At 43.0% G+C, this 25,943-nt stretch overlaps 1 protein-coding gene across 1 annotated transcript in view; it reads right to left on the reverse strand.

The window, feature by feature from the left end:
* PALD1 (phosphatase domain containing paladin 1) overlaps window positions 1-25,943 on the reverse strand; it is a 213,729-nt gene that overhangs the window by 178,302 nt on the left and 9,484 nt on the right. The gene's annotated exons all lie outside the window — the stretch shown is intronic.

Genomic DNA, 25,943 nt, shown 5'->3' on the forward strand with positions numbered 1-25,943 from the left:
TAATAGTAATAGTCTGGCTGTTGTGTAGTAGTAATAACAGTCTGGCTGTAGTGTAGTAGTAATAATAATAGTCTAGCTGTTGTGTAGTAGTAATAATAATAGTCTGGCTGTTGTGTAGTAGTAATAATCATAGTCTGGCTGTTGTGTAGTAGTAGTAATACTAATAGTCTGATTGTTGTGTTGTAGTAGTAGTAATAATAATCTGGTTGTTGTGTAGTAGTAATAATAATAATAGTCTGGCTGTTGTGTAGTAGTAATAGTCTGGCTGTTGTGTAGTAGTAATAATAATAGTCTGACTGTAGTGTAGTAATACTAATAGTCTGGCTGTTGTGTAGTAGTAATAATAATAGTCTGGCTGTTGTGTATTAGTAATAATAATAGTCTGACTGTTGTGTATTAGTAATAATAATAGTCTGACTGTTGTGTAGTAGTAGTAATAATAGTCTGGCTGTTGTGTAGTAGTAGAAGTAATAATAATAGTCTGGTTGTTGTGTAGTAGTAATAGTCTGGCTGTTGTGTAGTAGTAATAATAATAGTCTGGCTGTTGTGTAGTAGTAATAATAGTCTGGCTGTAGTGTAGTAGTAATAATAATAATAGTCTAGCTGTTGTGTAGTAGTAATAATAATAGTCTGGCTGTTGTGTAGTAGTAATAATAATAGTTTGGCTGTTGTGTAGTAGTAGTAGTAGTAATAATAATAGTCTGGCTGTTGTGTTGTAGTAATAGTAATAGTCTGGCTGTTGTGTAGTAGTAATAACAGTCTGGCTGTAGTGTAGTAGTAATAATAATAGTCTAGCTGTTGTGTAGTAGTAATAATAATAGTCTGGCTGTTGTGTAGTAGTAATAATCATAGTCTGGCTGTTGTGTAGTAGTAGTAATACTAATAGTCTGATTGTTGTGTTGTAGTAGTAGTAATAATAATCTGGTTGTTGTGTAGTAGTAATAATAATAATAGTCTGGCTGTTGTGTAGTAGTAATAATAATAGTCTGGCTGTTGTGTAGTAGTAATAATAATAGTCTGGCTGTTGTGTTGTAGTAATAATAATAGTCTGGCTGTTGTGTTGTAGTAATAATAGTCTGGCTGTTGTGTAGTAGTAATAATAATCGTTTGGCTTTTGTGTAGTAGTAATAATAATAGTCTGACTGTTGTGTAGTAGTAATAATAATAGTCTGGCTGTTTTGTAGTAATTATAATAGTTTGGCTGTTCTGTAATGGTATTAATAATAGACTTGTTGTTGTGTAGTAATAATAATAGTCTGACTGTTGTGTAGTAGTAGTAATAATAATAGTCTGGCTGTTGTGTATTAGTAATAATAATAGTCTGACTGTTGTGTATTAGTAATAATAGTCTGACTGTTGTGTAGTAGTAGTAATAATAGTCTGGCTGTTGTGTAGTAGTAGAAGTAATAATAATAGTCTGGTTGTTGTGTAGTAGTAATAGTCTGGCTGTTGTGTAGTAGTAATAATAATAGTTTGGCTGTTGTGTAGTAGTAGTAGTAATAATAATAGTCTGGCTGTTGTGTTGTAGTAATAGTAATAGTCTGGCTGTTGTGTAGTAGTAATACCAGTCTGGCTGTAGTGTAGTAGTAATAATAATAGTCTAGCTGTTGTGTAGTAGTAATAATAATAGTCTGGCTGTTGTGTAGTAGTAATAATCATAGTCTGGCTGTTGTGTAGTAGTAGTAATACTAATAGTCTGATTGTTGTGTTGTAGTAGTAGTAATAATAATCTGGTTGTTGTGTAGTAGTAATAATAATAATAGTCTGGCTGTTGTGTAGTAGTAATAATAATAGTCTAGCTGTTGTGTAGTAGTAATAATAATAGTCTGGCTGTTGTGTAGTAATAATAGTCTGACTGTTGTGTAGTAGTAATAATAATTGTCTGGCTGTTGTGTAGTAATAATAATAGTCTGACTGTTGTGTATTAGTAGTAATAATAGTCTGGCTGTTGTGTAGAAATAATAATAGTCTGGCTTTTGTGTAGTAGTAATAATAATAGTCTGGCTGTTGTGTAGTAGTAATAATAGTCTGGCTGTTGTGTAGTAATAATGATAATAGTTTGGCTGTTGTGTATGAATATTAATAGTCTGGCTGTTGTGTAGTAGTAGTAATAATAATAATTTGGCTGTAGTGTAGTAGTAATAATAATAGTCTGGCTGTTGTGTAGTAGTAAGAATAATAGTCTGGCTGTTGTGTAGTAGTAGTAACACTAATAGTCTGTCTGTTGTGTAGTAGTAATAAAATTAGTCTGACTGTTGTGTAGTAGTAGTAGTAATAATAATAGTCTGGCTGTTGTGTAGTAGTAGTAATACTAATAGTCCGGTTGTTGTGTAGTAATAATAATAGTCTGGTTGTTGTGTAGTAGTAATAATAATAATCTGGCTGTTGTGTAGTAGTAGTAATAATTATCCGGTTGTTGTGTAGTAGTAATAATAATAAGTCTGGCTGTTGTGTAGTAGTAGTAATACTAATAGTCCGGTTGTTGTGTAGTAATAATAATAGTCTGGTTGTTGTGTAGTAGTAATAATAATAATCTGGCTGTTGTGTAGTAGTAGTAATAATTATCCGGTTGTTGTGTAGTAGTAATAATAATAGTCTGGCTATTGTGTAGTAATAATAATAAGTCTGGCTATTGTGTAGTAATAATAATAGTCTGGCTGTTGTGTAGTAATAATAATAATAGTCTGGCTGTTGTGTAGTAATAATAGTCTGACTGTTGTGTAGTAATAATAATAGTCTGGTTGTTGTGTAGTAGTAATAATAATAAGTCTGGCTGTTGTGTAGTAATAATAATAAGTCTGGCTGTTGTGTAGTAATAATAGTCTGACTGTTGTGTATTAATATTAATAGTATGGCTGTTGTGTAGTAGTAATAATAACAGTCTGACTGTTGTTGTGTAGTAGTAACAATAATAGTCTGGCTGTTGTTTTGTAGTAATAATAACAGTCTGGCTGTTGTGTAGGAGTAGTAATAATAATAGTCTGACTGTAGTGTAGTAATAATAATAGTCTGGTTGTTGTTGTGTAGTAGTAGTAATAATAATAGTCTGGCTGTTGTGTAGTAATAATAATAAGAGTCTGGCTGTTGTGTAGTAATAATAATAGTCTGACTGTAGTGTAGTAATAATAATAGTCTGGTTGTTGTGTAGTAGTAGTAATAATAATAGTCTGGCTGTTGTGTAGTAATAATAATAGTCTGGCTGTTGTGTAGTAATAATAATAATAGTCTGGCTGTTGTGTAGTAATAATAATAATAGTCTGGCTGTTGTGTTGCTGGTGCACACAGCATTGTCTTTGGGGCAACTAATTTTGCTCGCATGCTCAAGCCTTTACAATGGATTGTTATGATGACGCTGTGCCAACACAATGCTTTTAATCCATTTACTATTTACTACTATATTTATCCACGAATGTCAGTGTGTAACGCGTATGACGTCACTCCACATCGAACAGCCCCCCTCATTAATAATCATGAACAGGTGACGTGGTCCACATAGACCCCTCCCCCCCTCATTAATAATCATGAGCAGGTGACGTGCTCGAAATGGACACCCCTCCATTAATAATAATTAGCGGGTGACGTCACTCCACATGGGGGCGGGGGGGGGGCTAGGTGCCTCCTCCCCCCTCCTCAGCATCATCTTACAACCCTCACTACAAAGGCAGAACCCTCACGTCATCACGCAATCTCCGTCACGCTGTGGAGACATCAAAGTAAAAAGGACGTCACGATGAACAAGGGATTATAACCTTAACATGAAATAAGTCTGTGTCACCGCGCCCCTAACAAATTGCACACGAGTTGATGCAATGAATATCAAGTTTCAGATTTACTGCAATACACCCGTCCTTGACGGGCAAAAGGCGAGTTCTTTATATGTTTGAGTTAGCAAGGGAGAAGGGAATCGTCACGTGGGCATTGCAGGGAGCCACTATGGTGAGCGTAGGTCTACTCAAATATTTAGTTTCTCAGTGTGCCACTGCCACCATGCAGTACAACGTGGCTTTGTATGGCGTCGAAATTCACCTCAAGACGCCGAGCAGAAACAGTGTGCGTATTAATTTTAGAGGGAGAAAGAGGCAGTCACTCAGAGGCAGAGGAAAACCAAGGAAAGTCTTGAGCCTGAATTTGAACAGTGGTACAGAGTAGACAGCCCAGATGGCTGAGGGTAGGCAGGTCAAGACTGTGGTGGCAGCAGAGGAGAATGAGTGGCCTCCCGTGAGGTGAAGGGTGATCGAGGGCTTCAACAGAAAGCCTTGTTTTCCGTGTGGAGGGGATTAGAGTGAAATGAGAGGGGGTGAGGTTGGAGAGTGCACGGAGGGGGGTAGAGTGAGATGATAGGGGACAGGTAGGAGAGTGCGTGAAGGGGAGTAGAGTGATATTCGAGGGGAGAGGTAGGCAGGGGGCGAGTGGATCTTGAATAAGGTGAGTGCGATCTTGAAATCTGTGTGGGGTCGCGTATTGGAGCCATTGGAGGGGTTGGGGTATTCGGGCGAGGTGGTCTCAATCGCAGGTGCAGGTGAGGAGTCTGGCAGTGGCTTTGTGGATCCTCTGGAGATGGGGGATATGGGTATGGGGGGCGGGGGCACAGAGGAGGGAGGTGCAGTAGTCGAGTCGGGATGAGATGAAGGCACGGCTTAGGTTTCTCAGCGGTAGCTGGGGTGAGGAAACCGTGGATGGTAGGATACGTTGGGCAGATTGAGGCGTGGGGTCCTGCAGAGTTGAGATGCGTGGGAAGAGAACGAGAGCTCGGGATTGATGACAGCTCCGAGGTTTCGAGCACACCTCTTTGCTGGTGTGAGCTGCATGATCAAACTGGAGTATTTCATGAGTGTGAAATTTTCGACAATGATGAGTGCTTCAAGTATATGTTGAAGGATCAATTGTGAGCATGTTTCACGATGGAGTGTCCTATGAAAATCATAAGATTTTTTTTGACTATCAGTCCGCATGCCTCTCCATTGTGGGAATAAGGTCTCATAATAAACATTTTCATCGTTTCAATCAGCCGTAATTAATTCACCGTTGCTTCGGGACCTCCCCTGGCCGTTGCTATCTTTCGCGATCCTGCGATTTAGCCTCTGCACGCAGGCCGATTCCACTGCTCCATCTCCGGGGTAGCCACACTTTACTGTGCCCTTCTTCTCTGGGCTGCCACTTGGCTCTCTCTCTTGACCACTGGCCGACGCCTCCTATCCAAGCCTTTTCATTTCACCGAGCAGTCAAAATGATGCCTCGAGCCCATGCGCTCTTACCCAATACTCGCGTTTCTCTTCATGCCTCGAGCTCAGCGTAATTCCAAGCGTGCACCTCTCCGTGTCTGGTTGTTCCACGTATTAGTTTGTTCCAATTTTTTGTCAGTCAGTGTCCATGTTCCTGATCCATTTGTCACATCAGGTCATACCAATTCAAAACGTTATTCCTAAGGCACATTTGTACGTTGCTTTTCATGAAAAAAAATCGCTCCTACCTGCTTTAATTGGTCGCTATTTAATACATTTGATCTAATTCTGCCTTCATTAACTGTCCTAGGTATTGACATTCCGCTGTGTTGTGCAAATGTGTTCCTCCAACGGTTCGTCGCGAAACTGTGACGGAGAGTAATTTACGAAAGAAAAAAAAACATTGACAAAAGGCAACTGTCTCAAAGAGTGGTGGCGTGTGCCTGTAGCCGGGCACTGGGGAGGTAGCGAGGGGGTGGTGGGTCCCATGAATGTTGAAAATCTCACTTTCGTGGGCATTGAGGCGCCATACCCGGCCTGGCCAGCAGAAGGCGGTACGGGAAAGTGCGGACTCATTGAATCTGTTCCATCTGTATGAGATGGAATGAATCTGTTCCATCTGTATGAGATGGAATGAATCTGTTCCATCTGTATGAGATGGAATGAATCTGTTCCATCTGTATGAGATGGAATTAATCTGTTCCATCTGTATGAGATGGAATGAATCTGTTCCATCTGTATGAGATGGAATGAATCTGTTCCACCTGTATGAGATGGAATGAATCTGTTCCATCTGTATGAGATGGAATGAATCTGTTCCATCTGTATAAGATGGAATGAATCTGTTTCCATCTGTATGAGATGGAATGAATCTGTTCCATCTGTATGAGATGGAATGCGCTGGCTCTCTCCGGGTGCTCCGGTTTTTTTTGCAGATAACAAGCATTCATTAATTATGTTGAAAACACCTTGGTACAAAGAGGCCTGCAGAGCTGGGTAATTGTTGGCGAGTAGGTTAATAACGGTACTGGTTCTGAGAACTTCCACCCACATTGGGCAGCCAAAGAAAGGCATCCTCATATAAGAAACATTAATCACTGTAGTACATATGAAGCTTACACTCCAACAATACAGGCTCAGAAAATATATCTATTTAGCAGTGAATGCTTTAGAAAATGAAAATCATAAATGTACTGCTGAAAATAAACATTTCACATTGGTTGTGTATTGTATTCTGAGCTGGCTTTTAAAAGGATACAAAACGAATATGAATACTTATTTATTTAATCTTTCAGATTGATGGCATATATTTATATGAATTAAAAAAAATACAAATGGATATATACTCAAACAGTTCAAAAACGAGAAATGCCAAATGTACACAATATCTGCTCTACATGGAGAGAAGCCTTATTAAACAAAGATGAATTAATAAATTATTCCTACATTCGCAATTATGTGCATCATACTGTTGTGTATATGTGGATACTGGATAGTATTTAATAATACAGGGTTAGCCTGAGACATTTACATTGCATAAATGCCACCGAATTCTAATTAGGCAGCAGCAGCGGCTACTGTGGACGTAAACACAAACATACATTTGAAGCCACACGCTCATTCATCACTATTGTCACAGCTCCAGTGCATGTGTTGGTGCTAAATTGATACCATCCTTTGGAGGCGCAGGGCATCAAATAGCTATTTAGTATTTTACAGATTTGTCCAAAGAACATGCATTCATGCAGATAAGATTACTTTTGAAGTCCTCTTAAGGTGGCAGCCAGAGGTTATCTGAGCCAGGCGCTGATCACAGTATTCCCAGGAAAGGAACTAAAGCTCATTCACAACTGTAACGGACTTTGGGCGATGCATATTTCAGACAGCTGAGCTTTGGCGGGGTGTGGATTTGCCCTCAATCAGTCCCGTGTAGTGATGCAGACACTTCCCATGAATAATTCATGACACATTTTTTTTCCCTGCCCACGCCATGGCGCTCTGCTTACTTTCCCCCTGGGGAGCCGCAACACGAATATTAAAATTCAATTTCCTTACTGATTTCAAATAAGACACAGCCACGTACCGCTTGCTCGTGAGGCCGCTGGATGCAGTTAATGCACTCTCTCCTGGCCCACACTGATAACAGACTCAGCAGTCGCCTTTTTCATTTTACCTTAAAGCAGGGTCAAACCGAAATGTTTTGATCACCTTTCACTCGGCACAGTCATTTCGTAATTGCTGCACAGCTTTAAATCCACCGTATTTCGGCCCTGTTTGGGTGTCCTGATGATTTGAATCGTAATACTGTAAAGCGCTTCGGTCCATTGTTATGGGACCTCTGGGCAAATGAAGGCATTTACGTTTTTGCCAGGGCTTCCGAAGAATGACGTTATGCAAATGTACATTTACTGTGCGCAGAATCTTAATTCACCGAGCGCTGCGGAGCACAGAATTTATGTATTGTAAGTTGCAATTTAAAGTTGATAAGTAAATGGCTGCACTTTCAATTAGTGAGCCTTTTTGATATGAGCTACCATTTTGCTCCCGAGACGGATAAAATAAGAGGGTGAGTACATGATGGATAATGTAAAACATCTCATTTGTAGGCAAGATGGAAGATTAAGGCGAACATAAAATTCAAACAGTAGAGTGAAGGATAGCCACACATTTACATACATTTGTAAATGTTGAAGTAAGAAGTAAGGCCACGCTTAGCTTGCAGATCGTATTGATTATTTACATCAGGTGCAGTGCAAGTGAAGCAGTCTGTTTACCATAAAACATTTGCCATTTTTTTTTTCAAATTGCTTGATGTGGAATGCATTGTGTTAATCCCCCCCATGTGTCTCCAGCCTTTTATTTTATGAGCAGCTTAGTAAATGAATTAAATAAAGTACTGCAAGGATTTTATAGCATGTAAATCTATAGCGTGGATATATTTCTGGGGGTAAAAAATGTAACTCATGGAGAGGGTATTAAAATCAGGCATGCTGCATTCGCTAGGGCCATTGGAAAAAGCAGCTTAGCTTAAAAATATATTTTTAAAACCCAGGTAATTGCCCACCTTCTTTCATCTGGAGGTGTCCGGTATTCGCCAGCGTAGGGCACAGTGATTATTAGTCGCAAATTGTATCTGAAATGTCCACTAACTTACAGTGCCCACCTTTATTTCATTTTTGGTAAAAAAAACATGGTTAAATAGTTAATTTCATGGATTCGCCCCCCCTCTCCCCTCGCATGTTTACAGATATCCTATGTGTGAAGAACTAATGTTATTCATTTACGTGACATATGGAAGACAAATTATTCTCAATGTATTAAAAGAATATTATTTTCATAACCTGTTCATTCTATGCAATTTAAATAAACAATAGCTCACACGCTTGCATTTATTTCCCCGTGGCAAGCTACATAAAACTACAATAACGCGCTAATAGAAGTGATAATAGCGCATGTATCGCAATGGATAGCATGGTACTGGATTACAGCTGTGCTCTGAGCAATCAATTTGGCATCACTATGCTCTATGGATATTATACTCGCACTAAAGTAAAATTGACAAGTGCCAACATTAAATAGCTCCTTTGGCAAGGCAAGGTAAAGGTTTCAGTGAATTTCACATTGCAGGTGGATAACAATGATGTTTTAAAATAGGCTCTGTTAATGCGGCTTAATTATGATTAAATGTGATTCTCCATCGTGAACTTATTAACTTGGTCAATTTGTGAAAATACCCGTGTCTCATTTTCATCCCACCGTTACTTGATCACGCTTGTCGGCTTTAAAATATATATATAATTGTTTGCAAACACCAGGGGGGTCCTGCTGCGGTGTTTCCTTAGTCCCTCCAGTCCACGTGGCGCGGTGTGATGGGAGGCTCTGCAGGCATGCTCGGCTTCGCAATCGGTAACCCCAGCGATGCTTGTCACTATGCCTACGCTGTGTGCATTGCACACCACAACAATAAATACGGAAAGACAAGTTGAATGACACATTTTGGGTACTTACGTTAAATCTGTTTTTTTTTTCTTCTGAAGTGGTCACCGAAGCGCTCCGGGCAAGGTACAGCTGCGGAGCGCGTCAATGACCGCGTCAATGACCGCCATACATTGAGCAGCCGACATCAACAGATACCACAGGTCCGGCGAGATGTGCGGCACAGCCGTGTAAACCCATGTGGCAGTAGCGGATGCACGTGGTGAACATTCCCTGGAAAACCGCGTTACTCATTGGGGTTTGCCTCTACGCCAGTCACAGGGCCCAACCCCCTCTGCCCTGTAGGTGGGATTGGGTGTGCTTAGCGAACCCCGGTCGGTGTCCTGCAATCAAAAGGAAAACGCGTCCTTTGTTTGAACATCAACGGCGCACGTGGCGAGAGCAGTTGTTCTTAAATGTATTTTGTTTCACGTTCACCGTGGCTGACTGCCGGCTTCCCGGTACGAACTGTGCCTGCCTTTTGAACACCACTATGCAAACTGGTCATCAATGCAGGCTGCGCTAAAAGTTAATAGAAAATTACATGCGGTTCAAATTTTTTTAATGATAATCTGTATACATATTTTATTTATGAGCGTTTCCAAAAACACTAATCCACCACATTCCTCATTATAGCTATGGTATATCTTGCATTCGATAGCTCTTAGTTTATCCATTAAACTAGCGTGGCTCTATTTTTGTGTGCAAATGCGGACACAGTTATTGGCGCCATGAATAAGACTGACGCAGCGGAAATGCTAATGATATTCCATACATGCAGTGGATGACTGGCAGATGAAACGCAAGTACTATCACATTTCATTTTTCGAGAGACAGTTCTGCTTCAACTTACTGCACTTTCAAGTTACATATATTTTGAAAAAGGCATCATTGTGCAAATTAATTCAGTTTTAGAGCTTGCATACCATTTAAAAAAATACTCTTCCCAGAAAATGCTTCAGAATTGTAAATATTATTTAAACAGTGGCAACGGATATAAAGTGACCGCCTTGATAGCAGCTTACATTTCAGATTATTCTAGAATTTCACGCGCCTGTCCATCTTGCATGTGATATCCCACACATTGGATTTACGGTGATGAACTGAGCAATACAGTGGGGGCATTGCTCAAATCCCCTTGACACGCTCCCATTCTAGAGGAGAGCGAAAGATGGGAAACCCTGGTGAAGATGTGAAACCCTCAAATGTCTGGGAAACAAGGGGCATGAGGACACCTAGAGATTATTGATGATAGGGCCCCCGATTCGTGGAGCTATTTGTCTTCTAAAAACTGATGGAAAGGCAAGCACGCAGATATGCGTGGGGAAAAACAAAAACAGCACATTTCAAGCAAGAAAGTAGCAAGGAAGGCTATACACTTTTCAGCACACACATGGACAAGTTGACGGTGACGATGAAGACAGCATACAGAGATGATGTCCATGATGATAACAATGTCGTTGACGATGATGGTTGTGATGATTTGTGTGATGATTGATATAACGATGATACTGATGAGTCCTGTCGGAGGGGAGCTTGCTGACATCAGCTGCATGGCTCTGATTCCACTCGGCTCCCCTCTGTATCTTGGGGTTTTGTGCCGAAAGCGGCTTCCACCATTCCACGTGGCAGATCAGGCCAAATACGACCGTAATGAATTTGACGGTAGAATCGCTTTTGCAGAATTTTTAGCTCACGTTGGAATTCTCACTAAAGCATTAAAACAAACTCGTACTTGAATCTGGCGCTAAGGTGTCGGCAATAACAATTTGTCGCAGGGTGCAACCACTCAGGGCTATTAGCGAGGGTGTGGGGACTGACACATCCGCGTTGTTTGACTTTTCTCTGTGTGGTCTTACGAACAACAGAACAACGGAGTGCATTCGCTTTGTTGCCAGGGACGGGTAATTATTGCAACTTTTCCACAGCGCCGTCCAACGTAATTACCGTACTTTATGGGATTAAAACAAATGCAAGTCGTATGTCGTTACCGTGGGATTAAAATTGGCCAATTATAAACCTCTCCAAACGAACTGATTTTAAGCCTTTCAACGGGCGAATGTTGTCCCGTCGTCACGTGTCGCCGTGAACGCGTTTGTTCTTTTGACCCGTGACGGAAGGCAAACCATTTTCACGAAAATTAATGAATTAACCACGCAGACGGAAACTAAAACAACGGGGTCCTTCAGGAGGACAAGTGTTCCCCTGGGAAACATTTCGTCAATTGTAATCGGTGTCTTTAAGCCTTCGCAAAGAAAAGAAAACAATTGGTATAATAGCTGCTGCTCACTCCCGAAATGACTCACTTGGCTATTCACCCGCCATACAAATCTTCGAACCTCTCACCCTATTTTTTATCTACTTGCTGAAATAAATCGCGTGACGATGTTAAAGTTTTTCTTTTTTGCTCACATAGTAAGACTTCTGGATATTAAAAAAATAGTATTACACAAAAGCTCATTAGTAGACCCGATAGCTCTCGGCAGTATATTCTATCAAGAATCCTTGCAGGAATAATTAATAATACGCACCAAAATGATAAATATGACTCGCAAAATGTAAAACTGTATTAAATTACAAATGTGACCACACTGCACTTCTTTAAAACCTATGCGTGTGTGTCTGTGTGTGTGCAGGTGCGTGTTGTATGTGGGAGCGGTGGGGCAGCGGATAGCGGTTAGCACGCTGCGCTACAAACCTGGAGACCTGGGTTCGATTCCTGCTCACGGCCAACACCAGTGATGATTATCTGAACCGGTCCTGGGCCTCCCCTAGGTCGACTCAGCCTGAAATTAGTATTTGGTGCGGTGTGTAAACATCGCCACTGGGGAGACAAAGGCGGCCGGGCGTGGTGTTGGCCACCCACCCCCTCGTGTACCGTTCCGGCCTTTATAGGTGCTCGCTAACAGCACTTGCCCCAGCAGTCTGTTAAGGCTATACAGGGGGTCTTTGTTGTATGCTGTATTTAAAATCCTTTTCTGAATACGTGCATGATTCATGCGACGTAACTTGTAATTTACAAAGTAAAAACAACCAGCTCAATTTCCCCTTTTTTCATCATGATGTTCATTAGCCATGTTCAGTCCACTGCTGGGTGAGTGTTTCCCCAGGCTGCCCCCATCCCTCATATCAACTCGTGCGCTCGAACTGAGAGGCCGTGGATCCATCTCCGTGGTCACCACGGTTCCCTTTGGGCGCGTCTATCTCTTAGGCTGCCATGTCGTCACCATCTTCGAACATTGTCGATGTATCCTGCCTACGTTCACTTTTCCCAACAGTCAATACGATGTGTGTCTCTCTTTCTGTAATTTCAAGCATGCAAATCTTCATGCTTCTTTGCAGATATTTTCAGCTTTTGTGCCATTTTGGTTTATCAGCGTCCATGTTTCTGCAGACCGAGCGCGCACCGAGTTCAAATCCGAGCCGCGGTTAACCAACCTGCACCAACCAGCTTGCTGGAGAATGGTCTATTTACCCACATGACCGTGTAGAGCAGCCTTCAACCAACAGTGGATTAAAAAAAGACCGTAAATACTTACGTATTTTCCTTTAAAATATTTCATGCTCTCATTGGCATATTTATTCCATTAATTTTATCGGAACCTGCATTTAATAATTGCCCTGAGTATAAATATTCTGCTGTCGTTTTCACGTTTGTCCCACCAATAATTATTACTTCTAGTTGTTGAGCAAATATGCCCTCTCCCTTATAATGCGCAGATTTGACTCACCCATAAATGCATTCATGAATACACATTCACCCCAATAAATGATGTTCACCTTCTCATGCGGTGAGCATTCACAAGTATCTGGTGCCTAACAAATTAACTTATATACACGTGGAATGATTTTCTTTTCACAAGAAATGTCGCACTGTAAGCAGACGACGAATCCCTTGTGGTACCTGAACCACACGCATAGTTCTGGAACCAACATTTTATTTTTACTGATAACTTATAACTACGACATCCCCATCCGCTTGTTACAGACATGATATAACCACTTGTTTAAATGCTATGAGAGAGAACGGGTATGTTAATTGAATGGAGGTTGAAATTGCTGTCAAATCGAACCACTAACGACGATATTACCGCTAGCCACGATATTACCGCTAGCCACGATATTACCGCTAGCGACGATATTACCGCTCGCGACGATATTACCGCTAGCGACGATATCACCACTAGCCACGATATTACCACTAGCTACGATATTACCGCTAGCCACGATATTACCGCTAGCCACGATATTACCGCTAACCACGATATTACCGCTCGCGACGATATTACCGCTTGCGACGATATTACCGCTAGCCACGATATTACCGCTAGCCACGATATTACCACTAGCCACGATATTACCGCTAGCCACGATATTACCGCTTGCGACGATATTACCGCTAGCGACGATATTACCGCTAGCCACGATATTACCGCTAGCCACGATATTACCGCTTGCGACGATATTACCGCTAGCAACGATATTACCGCTAGCCACGATATTACCGCTAGCCACGATATTACCGCTAGCCACGATATTACCGCTAGCCACGATATTACCGCTAGCGACGATATTACCGCTAGCTACAATATTACCGCTTGCAACGATATTACCGCTAGCCACGATATTACCGCTAGCGACGATATTACCACTAGCGACGATATTACCGCTAACCACGATATTACCGCTAGCGACAATATTACCGCTAGCCACGATATTACCGCTAACCACGATATTACCGCTAGCCACGATATTACCGCTAACCACGATATTATCGCTCGCGACGATATTACCGCTAGCCACGATATTACCGCTAGCGACGATATTACCGCTAGCCACGATATTACCGCTAGCGACAATATTACCGCTAGCTACAATATTACCGCTAGCCACGATATTACCGCTAGCGACGATATTACCGCTAGCCACGATATTACCGCTAGCGACGATATTACCGCTAGCGACGATATTACCGCTAGCGACGATATTACCGTTAGCCACGATATTACCGCTAGCCACGATATTACCGCTAGCTACGATATTACCGCTAGCTACGATATTACCGCTAGCCACGATATTACCGCTAGTGACGATATTACCGCTAGCCACGATATTACCGCTAGCTACGATATTACCGCTAGCGACGATATTACCGCTAGCCACGATATTACCGCTAGCGACGATATTACCGCTAGCCACGATATTACCGCTAGCGACGATATTACCGCTAGCCACGATATTACCGCTAACCACGATATTACCGCTAGCGACAATATTACCGCTAGCCACAATATTACCGCTAGCGACGATATTACCGCTAGCCACGATATTACCGCTAGCGACGATATTACCGCTAGCCACGATATTACCGCTAGCAATGATATTACCGCTAGCGCTATTATCTGGATAAACAATCAGCACATGTAGAATATTCAAGTAGATGTACAATTCGAAATTCAAGCACCGTGCGTTATACAGCTAAATGCCTCTGGGGCAATAAGGTAAAATAAACAACAAGCTTAAAAATGAGTGTTACTTGCTGAAGAATATGCCGATTGTATCAACATTCAACAGTCACACTAATAACCTTTAGATAATTCGTAAAAATATTTGATATCAACATCCGGGCCAGAAATACATTACTTTGATCAAATGAAATAGCGTGACATTTCTTTAACCTTGCCTCACATAATTGTCAATTCCCACATTACAGGATTAAATTTACCAGTTTAAAATGCCAATTTACATCAATCTGCTCATTACGGACATATTTGCATTCGATTTTATTCTCTGCAAAGGCTTTTAGGTTTATTTGGTCTGGTGTTTCTATTTGCATGAAATAAGCCAGTAGTTGCGTACGCGCATTTACTGTCAATGGTAATGATGCTAATGATGATGCGTTACACAAAAAATTAGTTTCTGTAATGAAAATGGAGAATTATTTAAATGAACACAAACCCGGCAGGTAAATGCAGATACAGCACAAATAGTTTGTCAATTATAATATGGTGCAGTACTTGTGGGGTGTTTTTTTTGCCAGTGGTGGAATGATCAGTAACATTGCTACAATAACTTGCCCATGACATCCATTTCCTTTGTGAGGAACACTGCCGTACGTTGTTGTAATATTCCTCACAAGAGCAAAGTTAGAAGTAAACGGCACTTATCCTAAGTGTGAAGATCAAAATTATTAACATAGTTTTATAGGAAGTCAATTAATAAGGCACTATTTAAGTGCAAAGTAAAATCAATTGTAAGTGATTTATTTAGCAAATGAAAATTGGGGCAGTGCTCATCTCCTATTACAGTCCTAAGCCCGTGATGGAAATTCCACACTCCTATGGTGGGAGCGAGTCTATCCAAAGGACAAGCAATGTTCACTTCCCCACAAAGTGGTACTTAATTTATTGACACACTCCCACTTGTAAATGAGTTCTCTCCTGCACAAAATAAAATAAATTACATTCGCCACGCAAACAGATATTATAACATTTGATTTTCTTACTTTCTGTGTGACAGATTCTCATTTGGAAACGTTATTGAACTACTGTATTGACAACACAGTAGTTGCATAACACGCAGGTTATACTCAAACGAGGCAAACCAACTGATTATCCTGGAAGCTATCAAACGATATCGTTACTACTCTTGGGGTCTTTTGGTAAAAAAAAATCACGACGTTTCGATCGCAACACAAGCAATCGTCTTCAGGTGAAAAAAAAATCCAGCGAGAGAGCTGCTGAAGCAGGCTGTTATATAGGCCTGAGATGGGGGTAGCCCAAGGGTAAGTGGGCGGGGCTAGAGATGGTATTTGCATGTCAATGTAAGATCAGAGGGCGCCCTGAGGCTGTGGAGGTGGTCATTGTATTGAGAGAGATTTGCATGTCAATGTATTGTGAAAAAACGAGTGCCACTGCCACATCGAGGGAAAGGAGCATCGGTGACTGTGCTAGTAAGACATCCAGCCTGTCAATGAAAATACCTCCAACCTGGCAATGCAACTCAGAGAGTCGGAAATAACTGCTAACATCGGCAGGTAGGATGGAAACATCAGAGCCAGTTATGACTTAAACTTGTTAATATCGTCCTTCCAATGATTGCTCAGTTTGTACCATCTTCTCGGTTGAAAGGGTGTCTTTGTTTATATATCTGGATGGCTTCATGAACGAATCTTTGTTGATAGCCAGTAGGTTTGCAGAGTACCTTCGTCTTGGAATAATACATTTCGTGTGTGCCCACAGCGATAAAACAATGATCAGCCACGGCAGAGGTGTTGTTGGTCCTACTGTGTTTCAGATCTGCCTTGTGTTCATGAACACGGTCTGAGACATGTCGCTTAGTTTCCCCAATGTAATTACTGCTGCAGACACAACTTAGTTTGTAGACACCGGGGTATTGTATGTCAGGGATCACATCCTTCACAGGTGGGATCAGATCACGAATTTTATGTACGGTGTTGAATCGAACCTGTGCGTTTCCGACAAATTCCTTGAATGTACAGTATCATCCTCCTTAGAATCAGCCCTCACGTCGAGCCAGTAATCTCTGAAAACCAAGCGAGGTTCCGGCCCAAATGCGGTCACTCCAACCAAGTTGTGGCCCTTGCAAAGCACCTCGAGGCCACATTCCACAATAAATCTACGATGGGCACAGCATGTTTAGACGCGTCATCAGCCTGTGACACGGTCTGGATTAAAGGCCTGACGAAGCGAAGAAGTTGTGCGCATTTGCGTACATGGGGATGACCTTGGCCGGTAAACGCAAAACCGTCCACCTTCAGTGACATCGAGTCCACCATGAGCGGGACTCTACCATCATGGGCGGCTCTTTCCAGACGTGGAGGGACCAAGTCAGGCCCCCCGCAAAACAACGGTCGCCGCATTAATCTCGATAACGGGAACGCAAAGCGCACCATGGAAGCGTCCTTTTTGCGGCAACACGTGTCCAACATGACCCCGCACTCCGACCTCTCTCAGAGCGAAGCTGAACCCACACGCTCACCTTCCACGACTACCCGAAGAAGGCAGCCGCTGAGATGAAGACAGGGTCAATGTGGTCCAAGAACCCGGCGAGCACACGCACGGTGCTGCAGACATCAGCGATGGCCCTTGCGCACTCCTTGGTTGAGTATTTCTGGTATGGACCTGAAGGAGCCACACTCGATTTGTGGGATCCCACAGAGTGATGCAATGTGGTTGGTGCATCACCGGAAACCCTCTAGTGGACCCAAACTCCCTGGCTTCCCATGCTATCACACATCACCCCCCCCCTCCCCATCTATTCGCCACTGCGATGCTACAACTCGTGGAAAGCGTATGTCTCCCCGACCACCGTTCTTTCAACAACGTCCCTCACCACTGCCTGAGGTCTCGCGAGCCCTTTTGGGCCCACGCTCTTAACTCAACAATGAAACGTGAATCCTGATGATGCTTGTAAAGCTAAATCGAAAGACCCGGCCACAGAAGATCCCTGGCTTCGATTTTCCCCGAAGCTCATGGGGTCAGAACCCTAAACTGTATCCGCACACAAACCATGGAAGATGATGCACACATAGAAAACGAAATAACCTCTGGTGTGTGACTGTGGTCACCTACAACAGAACCATGGAGCATATAACGACTAAATGCCCAATTCACGAATACAAAAGAGGTATTCATCACAGCGATACACTACTCCGCTCCTCCTGACACAATTATCTGATTCAACCACGTCAGTGTAAAATAAGTCATTCTACATCAATATCAGCCGTATGAGGAAGATAGGCAGGTATAATATGTACGTATGTTTGTATAGATAACACTTCTAAGGCTGCTCCACCCATGTCAATGAATGAGGATTAATTTGAAAGCTTCTATGTAGTTTACGCAAACAAGATTGTTGTAACAAAACAACAAAAAATCTTTGACCAATATTAATTGGCTTCATCTTCTTGGTTCTTTCGGTAAAGTCACGTATAATTGAAATAAAATCATAAAATAAAACATAATAAAATAAAAATTCTCACGACGTTTCGGCCACAACACAAGCAGCCTTCCGCAGGTGAAGAGACAGAACTGTCGGGAAGACCGCTTCAGTGAACACAGCCAAGCTTTGGCCGCGTCTTTTAAGCTGGGTGGGAGGAGCAGAGCGCCTTGACCAAGGAGTTTATAAATCAACAGAACAATTTAGCATTGAAGTAGCTATGTTAATGTGTTGGATTAGCATGATGTCAAAGTCAGAAATTAGCATGTAACTGGGGGATTAGCATGATGTTAGTGTGAGGGATTAGCATGTAACTATGTCGGAACTATGTCATAAAAAAGTTTTTTTTTTCCTTTTTAACGTTAGCACCACGGAAAGCGACGAGCTTTGTTCAGACGGACGTGTCCATCTATGCTCGGAACGGAGGAAGGGGGAGAGAAGAAACAGCAACGATGCGCTGTTCTGTCCTGTGTTGCATTACTACTATGCTACAAACTAGACTACTATACATTACAATATTAAACCTTCCAATCTAAACTACATTGTATAATATCGTATACACAGCCCAATGTAAGCTCTAACAATAAGTATATTGATATGCCTCCAACTAAACTGTTTTCTAAATTACACGACTATGCACCTTAATATACACTGCCATAGACAAACCCCACCCTTGAATTATACAAAGCGTTACTATACACTACCCTATACTTTAGACTATAAAATATTAGACGTAATATTACACTATGTATTATTCTACCAACCCTACTGTGTACCACACTGCTGTATATTCACTATACAATTACGATATTATATATTGCCTTATGAATTATGTTAAACATTACGCTGTTATACTATTTTATTATTATACAACATGCTATAAACCATACCATTGACCGTCGTGTGAAAGGTACTAAGAGGCAGTGCCAGAGAATTGACTGCAGTCTGAAAGTCACCGTAAAACAACGATCAATCAAGAACCGAAATGGTTTATAACGTCTTTCCAATGGTTACTGAGCCAGAATCCATCTTCTCGGTTGAAATTGCCTCTGTGTTTGTATATATGGATGGCCTCATGAACGAATCTCTCATGGTAGCTGGATGGCTTGCAGAGAACCTCCGTCTTGGAGAAGTCAATGTCATGTGAGCCTACTGAATTATCGCAGTGATCTGCCACGGCTGAGGTGTTCGTCCTACCATGTTTCAAGTCTGCTTTATGTTCACGAATGCGGTCCAAGATATGTCGTTTGGTTTCTGCAATATAGCTGCTACCACAGAGGCAACTTAGTTTGTAGACGCCCGGGTACTGTATGTCTGTAACCACATTTTTTACCGACAGAACCAGATCACGGATTTTATGTACTGTGTTGAATCGGACCTGGATCTTGTGTTTATTCAGGATTTTGGAGATAATTTTTGTGACCCCCACAATGTAGGGTAAGGTGATGGTTTTGAATGGCTCCTCAAGAGGATCTTTCTTCATGGTTGGAGTGATGGCTTTGCGGATTGTGTAGTCGGAGTAACCATTAGCCTTGAGAGCTTGGTGTACGCACTTGAGTTCACTGGTAATGTGTTCCTGGTCGGAGATGCATTGGGTTCTATGGTATAGAGTCTTGATGAGGGAATTCTTCTGGGATGGATGGTGGTGGGAATCCGGTTTTAAGTAAGCATCAGTATGGGTAGCTTTCCTGTAGACAGAGTGGCTCATTGAACCATCAGGTCTCTTTTTAATTAGGACATCCAAAAAGGGTAGCTTGCCATCTTTTTCGACTTCCATGGTAAATCTGATGGCTGGGTGTATGGAATTGATGTGGTCGAGGAATTGGTCTAGAGCAGGCCGGCCATGTGGCCAGATGACAAAAGTGTCATCCACGTACCTCTTCCATAAGGTCAGGCATAGAGTGGCAGTCTGGATGGCGTCAGTCTCAGATTTTTCCATGAAAATGTTGGCTACAACCGGAGATAGGGGGGAGCCCATTGGGGTGCCCTCAGTTTGTTTGTAGAAAGTCCCAGGTGAAGTATGTGTTGGTTAAGCAGTGTCTCACCAGGGGGGGGGGGTGCATCATTATGCAGTCCTTGATGAACCAAGTCTTCAATGATTGCGATGGTGTCAGGTACAGGAACTTTGGTGAATACGGAAACCACATCAAAACTGACAGGCAGATCGTCTGGGGACAGGGAAATACCCTTGATTGTCGATACCAGGTGAGTAGAGTTTAGTACCACAGAGGTGGGTTTTCCAGTAAATGGCCGCAGGATTTCAGACAAAAAACGAGCCAGTTTGTAGGTGGGGGAGTTGATAGTAGAGACGATGGGACGAAGGGGTATATCTTCTTTACGTATCTTTGGAAGGCCATATAATCTTGGTGGCCTGGCCGCAGAAGGTTTCAACGAGAACTGTTTGGTTTGATCAATTAATGCTGTTGAATCAGAAATGATTTTGTTGGTTTTAGTGACGAGGCTGTTGGTGTAATGTTTAACATAATTCATAAGGCAATATATAGTATCGTAATTGTATAGTGAATATAAAGCAGTGTGGTACACAGTAGGGTTGGTAGAATAATACATAGTGTAATATTACAAGTCTAATATTTTATAGTCTAAAGTATAGGGTAGTGTATAGTAACGTATTGTATAATTCAAGGGTGGGGTTTGTCTATGGCAGTGTATATTAAGGTGTATAGTCGTGTAATTAGAAAACAGTTTAGTTGGAGGCATATCAATATAATGCCTATTGTTAGAGCTTACATTGGGCTGTGTATACGATATTATACAATGTAGTTTAGATTGGAAGGTATAATATTGTAATGTATAGTAGTCTAGTTTGTAGCATAGTAGTAACGCAACACAGGACAGAGCTGCGCATCGTTGCTGTTTCTTCTCTCCCCCCTCCTCCGTTCCGAGCATAGATGGACACGTCCGTCTGAACAAAGCTCGTCGCTTTCCGTGGTGCTAACCACAGTGGTGCTAGCGTTGAAAAGAAAAAAGAAACCGCCACTTTTTTCCGACAGTTACATGCTAATCCCTCACACTAACATCATGCGAATCCCCCAGTTACATGCTAATTTCTGACTTTAACATCATGCTGATCCAACACATTAACATAGCTACTTCAATGCTAAATTCTTCTGTTGATATGTAAACTCCTTGGTCAAGGCGCTCTGCTCCTCCCACCCAGCTTAAAAGACGCGGCCAAAGCTTGGCTGTGTTCACTGAAGCGCTGTCTTCCCGACAGTTCTGTCTCTTCACCTGAGGAAGGCTACTTGTGTTGTGGCCGAAACGTCGTGATAATTTTTATTTTATTATGTTTAATTTTTATTCTTTTATTTCAATTCTACGTGACTTTACCGAAAGAACCAATAATATGAATCCCTGCAGTCACGAAAGCTTTAAATTGAAGTAAATTGGCTTATCAACAGTGTTAATTACCTGCTCAACAGTTTACCATAGCCCAGCGCGTGACGTGAGTCCCATTTAAGGAACGATGCAACAAATCGGCGTGTGCCATTGTGGAGGTCTGTGTGCAGGGGTAGGGGAGAAAGGGGTGGGACCTGACAAGACACCCGCAGGCCCTTGAGGTCGCCACGGTGGCGAAATGTTAACTACCTCGCTTGATATGCAGGAGGTCGTGGGTTCGATCTCGACCCTGATACCTGCTGTATATTGGGGTGTGCTTGTTCTCCCCGCGGTCGTGTCGGATTTCCTCTGAGTCCTCCGGTTTTTCTCTTCACATTTAGAAAAATGCGTTTAGAGTATTTGGCTCCTATAAATTTCCACAAGATGAGCCACATCGTTGAGCTGTCACTTGGGGTGTCTCTCTCACCGTGGTCGCGTGGATATTTTTTTCGGGTGCTCCGGTTTTGGCCTCCACATTTAGAATCAACATCACGCGTTTAGAGTATTTGACGGCTAAAAATTTCTACAAGATAAGCTACTTCGTTGAGCTATCAATTGTGGCCAGGTAGCTTCTGAAAGAGAGCTATATACTGTAGCTTAGTGAGCCTTACCATTTAAAATAAAATAAAAGTTTAATTTAATAGTTTAGGTAATTTGTTAACGGGATTCTCACGAATTTATGTGTATTGACCTCGACTAACAATTTACTATCTGAAGGCTCATTGCAGAGGGCAGTAATGTTTGTAACCATGGTTTAAACTTAACAGAAAGCATTTTCTAATATTTCGCACGTGCGCTGCACACGCACACAAATACGGTTTCCAGGCGTTTATCCTGTGCACGCAAGAGGAGCAAAAAAAAAGGTGCGATTTCTCCGACGATATGGAGTGAATATGTTGGTGTGGGAGGCGTGCGGTGAATGGGGGATGAGTGGAGAATATGTAATCAACTCCAGCCACACACTCGCCCATCTCCCCCTCTTCCCCCGAGGGCACACCTCTTTTCCCCTTCTTCCTCTTCCCAGCGACCACCGCGGCGATCAATAGCCATGGCAGTGCTCCAATTTTGACTTTGGAACACGGTGCATGGGCATGAGGTCGAATCTCCTAAGAGCAGACTTTGCAAATTAGGGGTTACAAACTTATGACAGACGTGTCAAAACTATCACGTAAGCGCCCTGCCGCTGTGTGCACTCTTAAGATTGCATTATATTTTTTTCAACCACATTTTTGAATACGTTAGCAGCTCGTGACAACCTGCACACGCACACACTCACACACACTCGCGCGCACAAACAGCCAAAAGGCTGTACCAAGGGAGCGGGGAACTAAAGCGGGAGTTTTTAAACTTTCCAAACTGCGGCAGCTGCCCACTGCCCATATTTCTCTCTCATCACCCACTTGCTCTTCGCCTCTTAATTCTGTTCGTTGAAATGTTATTTTTTACCCAAAACATTCTCAACAACACCACGAATGTTTCGTGTTCGCCCTGGCAATTTATAATAACGTTGACGACAGCGCTGACGCTTTTGCTGCAGGGAATGTATTGCAAATACCGCGGTTACACCGTGCACGATCACCGCAGGATTCGTAAGCCCTCCGTGCCGGTAATCCCCACGTTAACACAAACATGAAATGTGTCCATGCGCGCGAACGATATTGGCGCAAGGGTTCTGACACGGTTGGCTGCGTACGGTGGGAAAGAAGTTCAACAGATAGACGCACGTACGTCATAGAAGGAATGGTCTCATAGGAGGTCCAGGGTCGGGCCTGGACAGTGCATGGATGGGTGACTACCATGGGCGGAGTTTAAGGGGGGCAGGGGGTGTCAACGCCCCCCCCCCCCTCAAACTGGACACCTTTATTAATTTATTTTCAGTAGTTTACAATCATAAATATCTTATATGCACACGCGATTCCTAATGTGAGGGGCAAAGCGACCCCCCGCCTGCCCAACATATAGAAGTCAAACTCGGCCTATGATAACCACCACGCATAACAGGTGACCATCACTCATAACAGGTGACCACCACGCATAACACGTGACCACCACGCATAACACGTGACCACGCACGCATGACAGGTGACAACCACGCATAACACGTGACCACCACGCATGACAGGTGACAACCACGCATAACACGTGACCACCACCCATAACACGTGACCACCACTCATAACAGGTTACCACCACGCATAACACGTGACCACCGCGCATAACACGTGACCACCACGCATAACACGTGACCACCACGCATGACAGGTGACAACCACGCATAACACGTGACCACCACCCATAACACGTGACCACCACTCATAACAGGTTACCACCACGCATAACACGTGACCACCGCGCATAACACGTGACCACCACGCATAACACGTGACCACCACGCATGACAGGTGACAACCACGCATAACACGTGACCACCGCGCATAACAGGTGACCACCACGCATAACACGTGACCACCACACATAACAGGTGACCACCACTCATAACAGGTGACTACCACTCATAACACGTGACCACCGCGCATAACACGTGACCACCCGCGCATAACAGGTGACCACCGCGCATAACACGTGACCACCGCGCATAACACGTGACCACCACGCATAACACGTGACCACCACGCATGACAGGTGACCACCACTCATAACACGTGACCACCACTCATAACACGTGACCACCGCGCATAACACGTGACCACCACGCATAACACGTGACCACCACGCATAACAGGTGACCACCCGCGCATAACAGGTGACCACCGCGCATAACAGGTGACCACCACGCATAACACGTGACCACCACGCATAACACGTGACCACCACACAACAGGTGACCACCACTCATAACAGGTGACTACCACGCATAACACGTGACCACCGCGCATAACACGTGACCACCGCGCATAACACGTGACCACCCGCGCATAACAGGGTTACAGACAGCAGCTGCAGGGTTCCGTAGTGTGGGGAAGAGGGTTGTAAGGCAACATCCATTGTGTTCTGTACGGCAAAATACATTGTTGTACTGTACTGCACTGCTCCAACATCTTTGCACCCTGCCTTCACTGGTCCACACTGAGCGGCGTGCTCAAATAATTCCCATGACCTGCATGGTGCATTCAGGCCTTCATCCAGCAGTGGATTCACACGGAGCTGTGCATGTGCGTGCGCAAACGTGGCTCAGAGTCAACATTCAAACAGGGAGTTCGGTAGACAATCCCCGCCTCCCTTAAATTATTTTACAAATACGCACATGAATAAAAAGTGGCACTAAAATAAATAATGGGAGTTTTTTTTTTAGCTCACATGCATTTTTAAACAAAAGTATCACATACTATACCATCACTCGCGGAATAATGGCTGAAAGACTATAAATGCAAGTATTTTTCTTTTTGCTTCCCATATGATTGTGGTGCATACACACAAGGTTCATATGAAATGTTGATCTATCTTCTTGAAAGATCGACACATCCTCAGTCCACACTGACCTTGGCTTTATAACATGACATTAGCTAAGTGTCTGTAGAACTCAATCTAGCGGCGCAAATCCAACTCATTTTTCACCATCACACGCACCAGCGTTTTTTTTTACATTCATTCAGCTTGCTATTAAAAGTATGACACAAATTGCCGTGCCACGAAGCCTGTCCAGCGCTGCAGTGCCACTGGTGAGCCGCTGTCAAAGCCAGCCAGGGTCTCCTCCATTCCGCGGTGCTAATGAAAGGGAACACTGGCAGTGGTGCAGTCACCTTTATCAAATCATTTGACACCAAGCATCTGAAGTCCCTCTGCTCATAGCATAATGTGTCATGGAAATAAGTGTTCGCTTTCCCAGAAATGCAGACTCGTTCCCAGGAGCGGCGCCATTAACAAGACACGGGGATAAAGTATTGGGTTGTGTTGTTGACTACGTTAAAATGTTTACCGGGTGTCTTACGGGCAACGCGATATCCGACGAGAGCGAAATATGTAACGCGTTAACACATCCCACTGCTCCGTACGACTGTTCATGACGACATGCATGTTTTGCAACAGTCCAGATTTGAGACTTTAAGGCATTTCATTGTAAACTCAGCAAGAAAACGGCAGCTTGCGCCTGTGTTTGTGTTGGTTTGTCACCTTTGATATAAGTCCCTTTAGCATGCGGATGGGACATCTGCTCTGTGAAAAAAAAATATATTGGGGACGACTCACACATCAGCAAAGGGACTTCTTTCGCTTCAATTCAGTGCGAACGTGCTCATAGTTTCTTGAGAAAAGCAACGCACTTATAAAGACGCGATACATAGCGGGGGATATTCACACGTGCGCATCAAAGGCATATTAATGGGATCAAGCTCCACGGACTTGGCCACCACGCTCCTTCAGGAACCATCT

Source organism: Petromyzon marinus, chromosome 8 (genome assembly GCF_048934315.1).
Source record: "Petromyzon marinus isolate PM22_M1 ecotype Great Lakes invasive population chromosome 8, UKy_Petmar_22M1.pri1.0, whole genome shotgun sequence".
NCBI lineage: Eukaryota > Metazoa > Chordata > Hyperoartia > Petromyzontiformes > Petromyzontidae > Petromyzon > Petromyzon marinus.